The sequence below is a fragment of the Cavia porcellus genome, unplaced genomic scaffold (assembly GCF_034190915.1).
Source record: "Cavia porcellus strain 051 isolate PalLab524CR breed Dunkin Hartley unplaced genomic scaffold, mCavPor4.1 scaffold_1, whole genome shotgun sequence".
Taxonomy (NCBI): domain Eukaryota; kingdom Metazoa; phylum Chordata; class Mammalia; order Rodentia; family Caviidae; genus Cavia; species Cavia porcellus.
In genome coordinates, this window is record NW_026947484.1 from 15,503,269 (window position 1) to 15,514,301 (window position 11,033).

At 42.3% G+C, this 11,033-nt stretch overlaps 1 pseudogene; it reads right to left on the bottom strand.

Moving 5' to 3' along the window:
* Window positions 1-3,848: 3,848 nt before the first annotated feature.
* LOC100732078 (small ribosomal subunit protein uS5-like) lies at window positions 3,849-4,685 on the bottom strand (annotated as a pseudogene).
* Window positions 4,686-11,033: the final 6,348 nt, after the last annotated feature.

Below are 11,033 nucleotides of genomic sequence, written 5' to 3' on the forward strand. Positions count from 1 at the left end.
AGTTTCAGGTTTAATCCATCATCTCAGAGATGGGACAGGATATCAGCATGGGAAGAACAGGGTTACTCATACTGAGATTCTGAGACCCACTATGAGCAAAACCAGCAGACTTCGTGGAAACTGGACCCTTGTCACCTGTAAAAGAGATCATTTTAAGTCCACATCTCTTTTGTTGGTGGATCTTTAAAGGTTTGTCTCCTGATAACCATGCCTGGCACCATTTTAAGGTTCATGAGACTTTCTTGCTGATGATTTTTGAATATATTTTTATATATCTATGTATCTATATATGTTTGTATATTTCCATATATATATATATATATATATATATATATATATATATTTCCTAAAGTATCAGTGATTAATCCCACTTTAAAATAAGAGCTGGATGATACCTGTTAAGGGTTCAACTTCAGAACCTACCACTAACTAGGGTGCAGTTTAGAAAGTTACTCATCTCCGTGAGATCCACTGAGGATGCTTCAGTGGGAGCAGTTTTATCAGGTTATTTGCCCAGATGAGGGCTGAAGACTGGCATTGGGTTTGCACATAGTTACTTCCATAGATGTTGATGGCATTGATACCAGGTAGTCAGTGGAACGTCTACAGGTCAGGAGAGCTTGCACAGTGAGGGTTGAGAGTTGTGTGTGATCTCTAATTTTGCAAGAAACATAGACTCAAACAGTTATTTTAGTAGCTTTTCAAAGAAGTAACAGAGGGGACTCCCACACAGGCTGCATGATCTGTTTGCATTTGCAAGTCATCAAGACATAGCTCAAATTCCTTGACTTCCTTGGTCCTTGATTCTGTTTTGTATAAAATGGGGACCACTGCTGGATGCCTTCTTACCCACAGTGTGTTGTGGGACTCAAAGGCTGTTTAAAGGTGTTTTGGAAAGTTGCTGCTCAAGTGAAACACATTCATACATTCTTTATTACCTACCGAAGAAGATGACAGAATAATCCACATCGTATTTCTTTCCCCTATCTTTCTCTATGTTTTCTGTTAATTCTCCTTATCACCCTTGAGAACAGGGTCTTTTTTTCCTTAGTGCAGTATAAGAAGGGTAGTTGAAAAGACGTGATATTCAGAGAGCTCATCAGTGTGTGAGGGAAGTCAAGTTCCTGTTTTAATCATGCTAGATAAAAGGTAAATAAATGATTAACCTGAATTTGATATTTGTAGTCAGGGGAGGCTTTATAGAGTTGGGGCTCAAAGGGGAGCAGTGATGGAGTCTTGCAACTGAAATATCAGCAGGTGAGATTGAAGTCTGGAAAATGCCTGTAGAAACTGTTCAGTTCTGCAGAAGAAATTTCCACAGCAGAAAAGACCACTTGGCCATAAGTATTACAGCTCTGCCTGCCCCTCATTTTATTAGGTTATTCCATCTGGGTCCTGGTCACAATTAGAAAGTATTGTCTGTGAGGGTTCTCTGCAGTCTGAGGTTTTAGCTTGCAGAGAATTTTGATATTTCCACTTACCTTTATTGGGCTGCTTGTAAAAAGAGGAAGCTCTTTTAAACTTATATGGCCCCTACATCCATGTGGAGAGAAGATGGTAGATAAGTGATCAAATCATTAGATGGACAAAATGAAGGATTTGCTCATGGTCAGAGGAAGATATCACATGATTCACTGAGCTTTTGGCTATTTGAGCTACTCAACGAATGTGGGTTCTGTGTATTTATGCATGTGTCTATACCATATCCACTGTAGGTAAGAGTGTAAAGGAGGATAAGATTTTTTTTTTTTAAGGCAGGCTCTTGCTCTGTAGTTTGGGCTCACCTTGAACGCACTATTTAGCGTAGGCTGCTCTCAAACTTATGGCACTCCTCCTGCTTCAGCCTCCTGAGAGCCGCAGGCCTAGATATTTCTTGTCTTCTTTCCTGTTCTCATATTCATTCTCAGCGCCTCTCCCTGCTAACTCCCTGCTTTTACTCCCTCCCTCTCCTCTTTAACCTTTTTCTTCAAAGTCTACTGCAGACGCTTTGCTTTCCTGCATACCAAAGGTAATTGATCATTAACGGCTTAGAGTGGTATTAGTGGGGCTAAGGGAGGCATTTGCTTTTTCAAGTTTTTGCTTCAAAGAAACTCTTAGGGTAAAAAGGCTGGAAATGTTGACAAGGATATCCGGGTAAGGGTCTAGTGCTTGCAAAAGTCACTTCACTCAAGTACCCTCTGATGTTTTGCCTGGAGAAGTTTGCAAAAGAGAAAAGTGAGAGCTATTCACAAAAGCAGCAACAGGGGCTAGGGAGAGCTGGTTCACAGAATACAGAATAGGATGTAGCTGCTAAGAGGAGAGATCTTATCTCTGCTCAAGAGGGAAAGGGCTCCCAGAAACTGAGGGACTGCGATCCCAAGGCCCTGGCCTGGCACTTGGGGGCACTCTTGCAGGTTGTGAGAGGTAAGAGAGGGACATATGGGAGCCCTCTGCTCTAAATTCTGGCCACACTCTGACTCTGAGCGGAAGAACTGCCCCAGAGCCAGTCAACCTCAATTTTCAATAGAAAACACTGTTTTCATTCTGCTCTTTAGTGTTATGAAAGGAATATGTCAGGCGTTTAAGAACGTGGAGGGTGTGCCCTTTATCCTGCCAAATGCTATTTTTTGCATCCTTCTCAAAGCTTTGTTCTATATTTTTCAAGTGGAACTTGGGAAGCTTGAATTTGCTAATGGAGACTTATGGGATTTCCTGGAGACCAAATAAATTCCTGCCTTGCAGTTCTCAAGTAAATGCAAGGTCGTTCAGATGACAGGAGCTATAGTAGAACATGGCATCCTTCTCATTTGCAGCGTACATCTCTGATTAGTATTCGTTTGGGATATTAAAAGTGTTGAGCATAAATACAAAGGTTTTATCCCCTCATCTAAATGGGCAGTAACTCAAGGTATGTTCCCTCTGTTTTGTCACAACTCATAAATCAGCCTTCTGTAAAAATCAAGGGCCCGGATATTTAGTTACCTGTGGCAAGGATGGACTTTCTCTCAGTGGCATTTGCTTTCTTGCCCTGGGTTCTTTGTAAGGGCTGGAACCTCTCTCCCTTCACCTTTGACCTGGCCTTCCTGTCTCCACGTAAACCTCTCCTCTCTTTTATTCCGACAGACGCCCGTGGAGGAGCAGTGAAACATTATGAGACTTGGGTTGGTTTGTGTTTCTGTGATTTCCTCTGCAAAGTGCTCTGGCTGAATGTAATCCACGTGGTCCTAAGTGCTTTGTGGAGTGAGCTTCAAGTAATGACGCGCAGATACCAAAGGTGACCAGGGTGTTTGGGCACCAGGTAGTTTAATTCTAGTCTCGTTTGCCCAGATGACTTGGTGTCCTCAGGGGCTTTGTCTCAAAGATGTCACCTGAAGGAGCAGCCACTGTTCAGTGATGAAGTGATTGCATGCCATAAATGTGCTAGAGCTTCACTTAGCCATTGGCTGCAAGCATGGCTACACGAGAACTGGGCTAAATCACTACGCTCCTGTTCTTTCTTAAATGACGGTTATGAGTCTGTCCCTCAATTCACACCACTTTGCTGTAAGGAGTTCAGAAGGGTCCACTGCAAAGGGTCACAGGCTGGGAACTTGGACTGATGCTCAGCCTATGATTAGTTGGTCCCTGTTGTGGGTATGGGGTCCCATGAATGGGAGGTGAACCCACTATGGCCTCTTACCATTAACAGTCCATTATTTACAGCTTGCTTTTGTTCCCAAATGCTTGACACTGGAAATCGCTGGCTGGAATCAATGTAATAATCACTGGTCTTTATTCTGATAAAGCATACTTAATATAAAGCTCACCACTTCCACATTTTATTTTATTTTCGAATTTCATTCATTTTTATTTTCCTTGTGTAAAAACCCTTATGTTGTAGCTACTGTTGGAGCTTGAATCCTTTGGATGGAGACTCTAGTGTGAGTTTTTTCAAGATGGTGGGTGAATTCTTGGTAGGGAGACTTTGTGAACACAGTCTCTTTCCAGAGGTCAGGGGTCAGGTAGCTGTAGGTCTTGGAGATGGCGTCAAAGGTGGCCTTAGCAAAGTTGCCCAGAGTAGCAGTACAGCCTCTGGCCAGGTGTAGCAGTCATCAGTACCAGCCATCAGCAGCAGCTTCTTGGCACAGGGCTGAGACAATGCCAGTGCCTCCCGGGGCAGGGATCAGACGCACTGTCACCTTGCAAGGGACTATGTGGGGTTTGCCAATCTTGTTCCCCCAGTAGCCTCTCCGCACAGGAGCAATGGAAACCTTGGCCAGGATGATGGCCCCGCGAATGGCAGTGGCTACACCCAGACCAATGTGACCGTTGTGGTCCCCAGTGGCGACAAATGCCTTGCACCTGGCCCACTGACCAGCACGAGTTTGCTTATGTACAGGCATGATCTTTAAGACTTCATCCTTTAGGGATGCGCCCAGGAAAAGTCAATAATCTCAGACTCTTTGATGGCTAAGGAGTCCCTGGATGGCTTCCAGGGACTTGATCTTCATGCCCTTGACTAGCCAGCTCAGCTTGGTGACAGGAATCTACTCCGTGTCCTTGGCCTTACCGCCACGAGCTCCGTGGCCTCAGCCCCTGGCCCTGCCACCTCACGGCCTCGAAGGCTACTTCCGTCCGAAACCTCCTCGGAAGCTGCAGCGGTTTCCCATGCCTGGGTCCCCAGGGTCTCGGAGGCCTTCCGCTGCACCAGCAGCCTCATCTGCCATTTGGAGTTTCCCCGAGGAAAAGGACTTACACATCTTAAAGTGGCATTGTGTGCATTTGCTTGTTCTGCAGTCATCTCTACCATCCATCCCCAGCAGCTCTGTACCATCCCAAACAGCGGCTCTGTACTCCCTGAGCAATGACTCCCTGTCTTCTGTCCTCTGCAGCTCCTGGGGCCACCTCTCCACTTTCTGTTTCCATGAATATGATCGTTCTGGGAAGCTTGGATACCTCGAGATTTTGGACGTTACCTCATTTCTCCCTGGAATCACTGTTTCTGTTCTAGAAAGATGCCTACCGCAATTTTAAGGTGGTGCAACCTTCTGTCCTATTTTGTGTGTGCCTACAGGCTTGCGTACCTGCAGGTCAGCCTCTCTGTAGAAAGAGAGGCCAACACATGCACACATGTTCCAGCTGCTCTGCGATTTGCTCTTTTCATATAGCATGTGTTGGAAGTCATTGAGATTTCCTTTTTTTCTTTTACTGGTTTCACAGTATTTCACAGAACGGATGTACCCACATGTATTTAATGTTTTGGACAGTTAAGTTGTCTCCAGTTTTGTACTGTTATTCCTGACAAATAGTTACAGACAACTTTTAACATTTGGTACATGAAGAAAAACTTTTGAAAGCATCATTCCTGGGAGTGGAATTGCTGTGCAGAAGGCGTTTGTACTTAAATTTTTTTTTTTTTTTTGTACTTAAAAATTTTGATAGATGCTGCCAAAGTGCTTTTCAAAAAGGCCTCCCTGGGTTAGGCATTCCGTAAATGAATGATTACGCTGTGTTTCCTGGTGTATGTGCCAGCATTTGGTATTATTAGTCTTCTAGGCTTCTGCCAACCTCCCCAGAAACTCTTAAAATTTGCTATTGACATCTATCTACGGTTTTAAGAGGGAAATCTGAGAGAGAAATAGGAGAAGGCACAGGGGCAGACAAAAAGGGGAAGAATCACTCTGGAGGTGTTGGAAGCTTCAGAGGCCTCTGAGAACAGATTTCCTCAAGGCATGGGATGACTCATTTATGCTACATTTGCAAACCTTGTGGCTCCATGCTGTATGGCCAGGAGTGACCCAAGGCTGTCTATGGCACAGTCACCTCTGTGCACAGCAGGGACTTTTGGTCTTAGCAGTAAGGAAGCTTTCAGCTTTCCTGAGGCTTATCTTGAATCTGCCTCCTTTCCCCACTGAAAATTTCCTGTGGTTCTCTGGAAATAAGTGCTCACGGTCTCAGGAGACGAGCACTAACAGGACTGGAGACTGAAGTAAGCTCAGATTTGGTCCCAAATAGGTAGGGCACAGTTAGTCCAGGCCGACTCCTGCCGCCAAGGAAAACTGACCCTGCTTCCGGAAACACCAGACCCAGATGCTCCATCCTTGGAATCTGGGGAAGCGAGTGGCCAGAGGTCCAGAAGAGGTTTCCAAAATGCAGCAGGTCCCTTAGAGCCACAGAGTCACTTTATGTGCTTCTTGGCTGGGCCACTCACAAACAGAGGAAGGGAGGGGACAGAGCCGGGCCGTTTTCTATGAGCCTCTCTTGCTGATTCTACATCAGCACGACTCCCTCTTTTGTCCAGTCTCCATCCCACTCTTGCACCCCCTTGACCCTCGTGGCTATGGTGGCTTTTAAGCCATCTTTTCTTTCCTGGTGACCTGTTCTCTGCAGCCTGTGCAGCCTTCATATAACAACAACCGCAATGCTGTGGAGTTGAAAAATCCTTCTACATCCCGTCCCTGCATCCCCAAGCTGAACCCCTGTTTCTTGCAGAATGAAGTTTACAGTCTCTACTAGGACCCCGCTCTAACCCTCCTGAGCCCTGGCTGTGTGGGAGGTTAGCCTTGCCTCTCCTTGTTTCTTACCCTTGGCCACCCAAGCTCTCACTGGTTTTCTTGCTATTCTGGACTTGGATTTTGGCCTCTGCATCTCACTCACTGTGAGCCCTACCTGAGCTCTCTGCCCCTCGACTCTTTATCTGTCCAACTCCTTGTCTTCAAGTCAGTTTGAATGTCACTTCCTCAGACAGTCGCACGGAGGCCCCACTGGTCCAGTTCCTCTCCTTCAGAGTACTCAGTGTTTGTGTCGTGATTGTCACTGGTTGACATAATTGTCAACAATATCTGCTTTAATCTTGAAAATGCAAACTTGATGATGTAGGGAGTGAGTATATTATAGTCACCACTGCACCTGTTCATCGCATTTAGATCCCTGTTGGCTGAATTGAGGAATAACGGGCATTTTCCAATTTAGAGCATTGTTACTCTTGTTTTAGAAATGAAATAACTTAAGTGTAGAGAGGTTAAAACACTGCTCCCCAATGCGGGAAGTCAGCATGCCGGGAACAGTTTACAGCCCTTTCTGTAGTGGTGCTTGTTTGATTCATTTCTCCTTAAAGCAGCTTTACTAAGTAGTCATTGTCTTTATCCCTATTTTATAGATGGGAACCATCAAAACAGAGCTCTTTTAGGGCATGAAATGAGGAAAATTAAGTGGAATCATAAGAAAGAGAAAGCAAGAACCTTTGGGTGACTGGTTAACTGCTCTCAGCTAAGCAAAAGAATGAATGATTTAACTACTTTGTTAGGGTCCTATATATTTAAAAAGGAGATTCCTTAGGGGAAGCAGTTTAACCAAAAGGAATTACTTTCCTGGATGAGAGCTTGAGACTCTGCAACACCCTTGAGGAAACATTTACCTGGTGTCCTTGCTTTTCTGGGTGCCGCATCAGAGGGGTCAGTTGCCCATATTCCCAGGGCAAGATGTCTGGCCATGCATGTGTCTATGTTTGTACCGCCCTCCGGCTAAGCTCAAAATGCCTCTTGCAAAGAAAATTCCCGTAGATGGACGAAAGGCCTTAAGACTTTTGCTTTCCCTTGCCAGGGCTCCAGAGGGCATTTAGGAGTCATACCCTCAGTCTTGGAACAAAGACACAAACCTACCTTAATTCATTTAATTTCTTTATTTGTATCCCAGACTTTCCATGCATGGAACCAGCCAGAACCTGTTCTTAATATTGGGGGCAGCATGGCATAATGACAAGAGCATGTATTCTGAGGTCACACTGACCACGTGTGCTGTTTAATTATATTTTAAACTTTGTGATTAAACTCTTACTTCCTGTAAAATGAGGATGATGAATCTCACAATTTTGGGACCTAGGTAATTAGCACAGAATCTGTAAATCTCCTAAGGAGGCAGGTCACATAAACATCCCACAGTAGCTAAAGGATGTGAGGAAATCAACAAAGTCCTGCAGTGAGTAACCATCTCCCAAACTCTGCATTTATTCAATTTATTAGCTTCTGAAAGAAGCTTTGGTATGTATATGATACAAATGTTTTATTTCCACTTCCTCTCAATTCATTTTATATTAAATATTATGAAAAAAATGTGCAATTCATATAATAGTCACATTAGTCCTGGGGAATGATTTTTGGAATTAGTATATATCTTTCAATTATTGTTATATTTTAAAATTCCTACTGTATTGTATTTTCTCTTTTTAGTGCCCATAAAATCATAAAGAATTTATTGACAGTAATTTTCTTAAGAATGTAATCAGGACACATCTTTGAAAGCATGATAATTGTCTTTTAAACTTTTAATGATGTGGAATGATTTTTATTTTTGACATTAACATTTTCAAATAATGTATGTGCAATGAATGTAAACAGCAAAGCAAAATAAGTATTGCACAGGTGTAAAAATTTCTATAGACTGTAGCACCAAACATATCAAGACAGTGTGAAACCATTCAAGAGAATGACAGTATTACAGGTATTTAGAACCAACTATCAGAAAGTGAACAATACGAAGTTATACTCAAAGATTTCAAGGAAAGAGACACTATGGAACTACTTTTATGCCAGGATATCTTGTGGTGAAACACTATTTTGCTTAAATGGTTATGCTTTGACCTGTGCTGTTTTGTTGTTATGCCTTCTTTTATCTCAATCTCCTTTTTTAAATTATTTACTTTTTTATTTTTGTCTTTTTAATTAAGGGAAAAATAAATAAAAAATAGCAGGATACATTATAGTAACCCACTTTGATTTCATATTAATTTGATTTGAAACCCTGTATTGCCCTCACCATCTTGTTTTGACTGATGTTCCTCTATTCTGCTTTGCTTGATAGTACCAAGTTCAAAAGTATAGGCAACAACTGTGAAGACAATAAGATTCATTATGATGCCCATTCTGGTTGACTATTATCTTCTTTTAAAGTCCTGTAATGTCTCCAATGTTTTGGTTTTATTCTTTACTTTTTTGCTCAATTTTATTATAACTGATGATATAAACAATTCTTTTTAAGATAGCAAGAGGCAGTATGGTAACCATTGTTGATCACCTTGTATTTTGTTTTTACATTATCTATTATGTCCATCCTTTTGATTTGATGGACTCTGTTCTGTCATGTCACATTTGGTTTTACTCTCTTCAAAAAAAAAAGTGATAAGAACTGTGGGAGTAATAAAACCCAAAATGTGTAATTGTCATTGTACAAAAGAAAGGAAAAGAAAGTGCTCTAAAGGATATAACTTCATATATATTTAAGTGTATAAGATAGATAACCATATTACAGAGTTTTGTTGGATCATGGAACAAAACTGTTTGAAGTCTCACTGTTTGAAAGTCCACTTTGTATGCTTTAATTTTGTAACAACTATTTTTAAGATAACAATATGTAACCTATTAACTAGTGATTTCCTACTGTTTATTCTTTTTGAAATTCTGTATAACTTGTACCCTTTTTTTTTTCTTTTTCTCAAATAAAATTTAAAAAAAAAGAAAAAAAATTTCTATAGACACTTATACACAGGGCATGGTAGACTGAAGATTGCATATAAAAGACACAAGAAATATGATTCAGGGTGCAGGGGGTTTAGCTCAGTGGCATACACACCTGCTTGGCAAACATGAGGTCATGAGTTCGATCCCTGGCACAAAAAAAAAAAAAAAAAAAAAAAAGATTCAGTCCACAGGGGGATTGGTTGGATATCTGCTTATCTTATTTATCTGTATGTTCTCTAGACATAATATAGTAGACATGGAATAAATGTTTATTGGATTAATGCATGGATAGTAGGACTCGTTTCCATATCTACAAATCACATTGAACTGGGTAGTTAGAACAAACCTGAAGTCCTTTGTTACACTTCATTCATTCCACAACTGTGACCAAGTGTCCATAATATGCCAAGTACTGACCTTGGGAATAAATGGATGGTAACTAGATGTGATCCTTGCTCTCTTGGAGCTGACATTCTTCTGAAAGTGAGACCTCACATGGATAAGAATAAAATCACAACTGCTAAGAGAATGATGCAGAAGAGGAGGGGACAAAGCAGAGTGGCTGGAGACAGAGAGAGGTGGCCAAGCACAGCTATTGCATAGACTGAGTGGGCCCCCCAACCCCCACAATTCATATCTTGAAGCTCTAGCACCCTACATTGGCTATACTGGGATACAGGGCTCCTAAGTAGATGTCTAAGGTTAAATATTAAATGAGATCATAAAGGTAGAGCCTGGATTCAACAGGACCAGTGTTCTTATGCGAACAGAGAGAAACAGTGGGGATCTGCACACACAGAGGCCATGTTATGACACAGTGCAAAATCTGTCATCTGTAAGCCAGGAAACGAGCCCTTGTCACAAACCAACCCTGCCGGCACCTGCGTTTTGGACTATACTCCAGTGCTGGAGAAAATAAATTTCTGTTGTTTAAGCCACTCCATTAGATGGCATTTTATTACAGCAACCCATACAGACTAACGTCACATAGGCTTTATGAAGGGATCTGGGTGTAACCCCAAGAACAACAGAAAACTAGAACTTTTTAAAGTGAGGGTCAGTGCGATCAGTCTTATGTTTGGAAAGTTACTCTAACTGCAGTGGGAGGGGAGGAATAGGTGTGGATCTCTTCAGGGGGTTGAAATCCTAAGAATCCCAGTTTATATTGATTTCTCTTTCTGTTCTTGCTGTTCAGAGTTAGGGCTCAAGGGCAGAACTTCACAGAGTGTGAGGTCTGGGAAGAATGACATAAACAACTGCCAAGCCCCATGGTTTGCTCACCAGTGATAGCTGTTACTGCTAAGAATCTTTTCTTGACTGTTCTGAAGTCAAACCGATGAGGAAGTGCCCTGCAGGAAGATGGGGATGTTGGGGAACATGGCTTATCTGCTGTGCTTTTCTCAGCCTCTAAGGCTATTTTTGGTCCAATTCACAGACAAATGAGAGAAGTTGAGGAGGGTAAACGGACTTCAAAGCCAAATGCTGCAAGCATTTCTTTAGCCAGCCCTCCCACCTGCCGCCAAATGATCTTACTCTGTTTCACCTCACACTACCATTTCT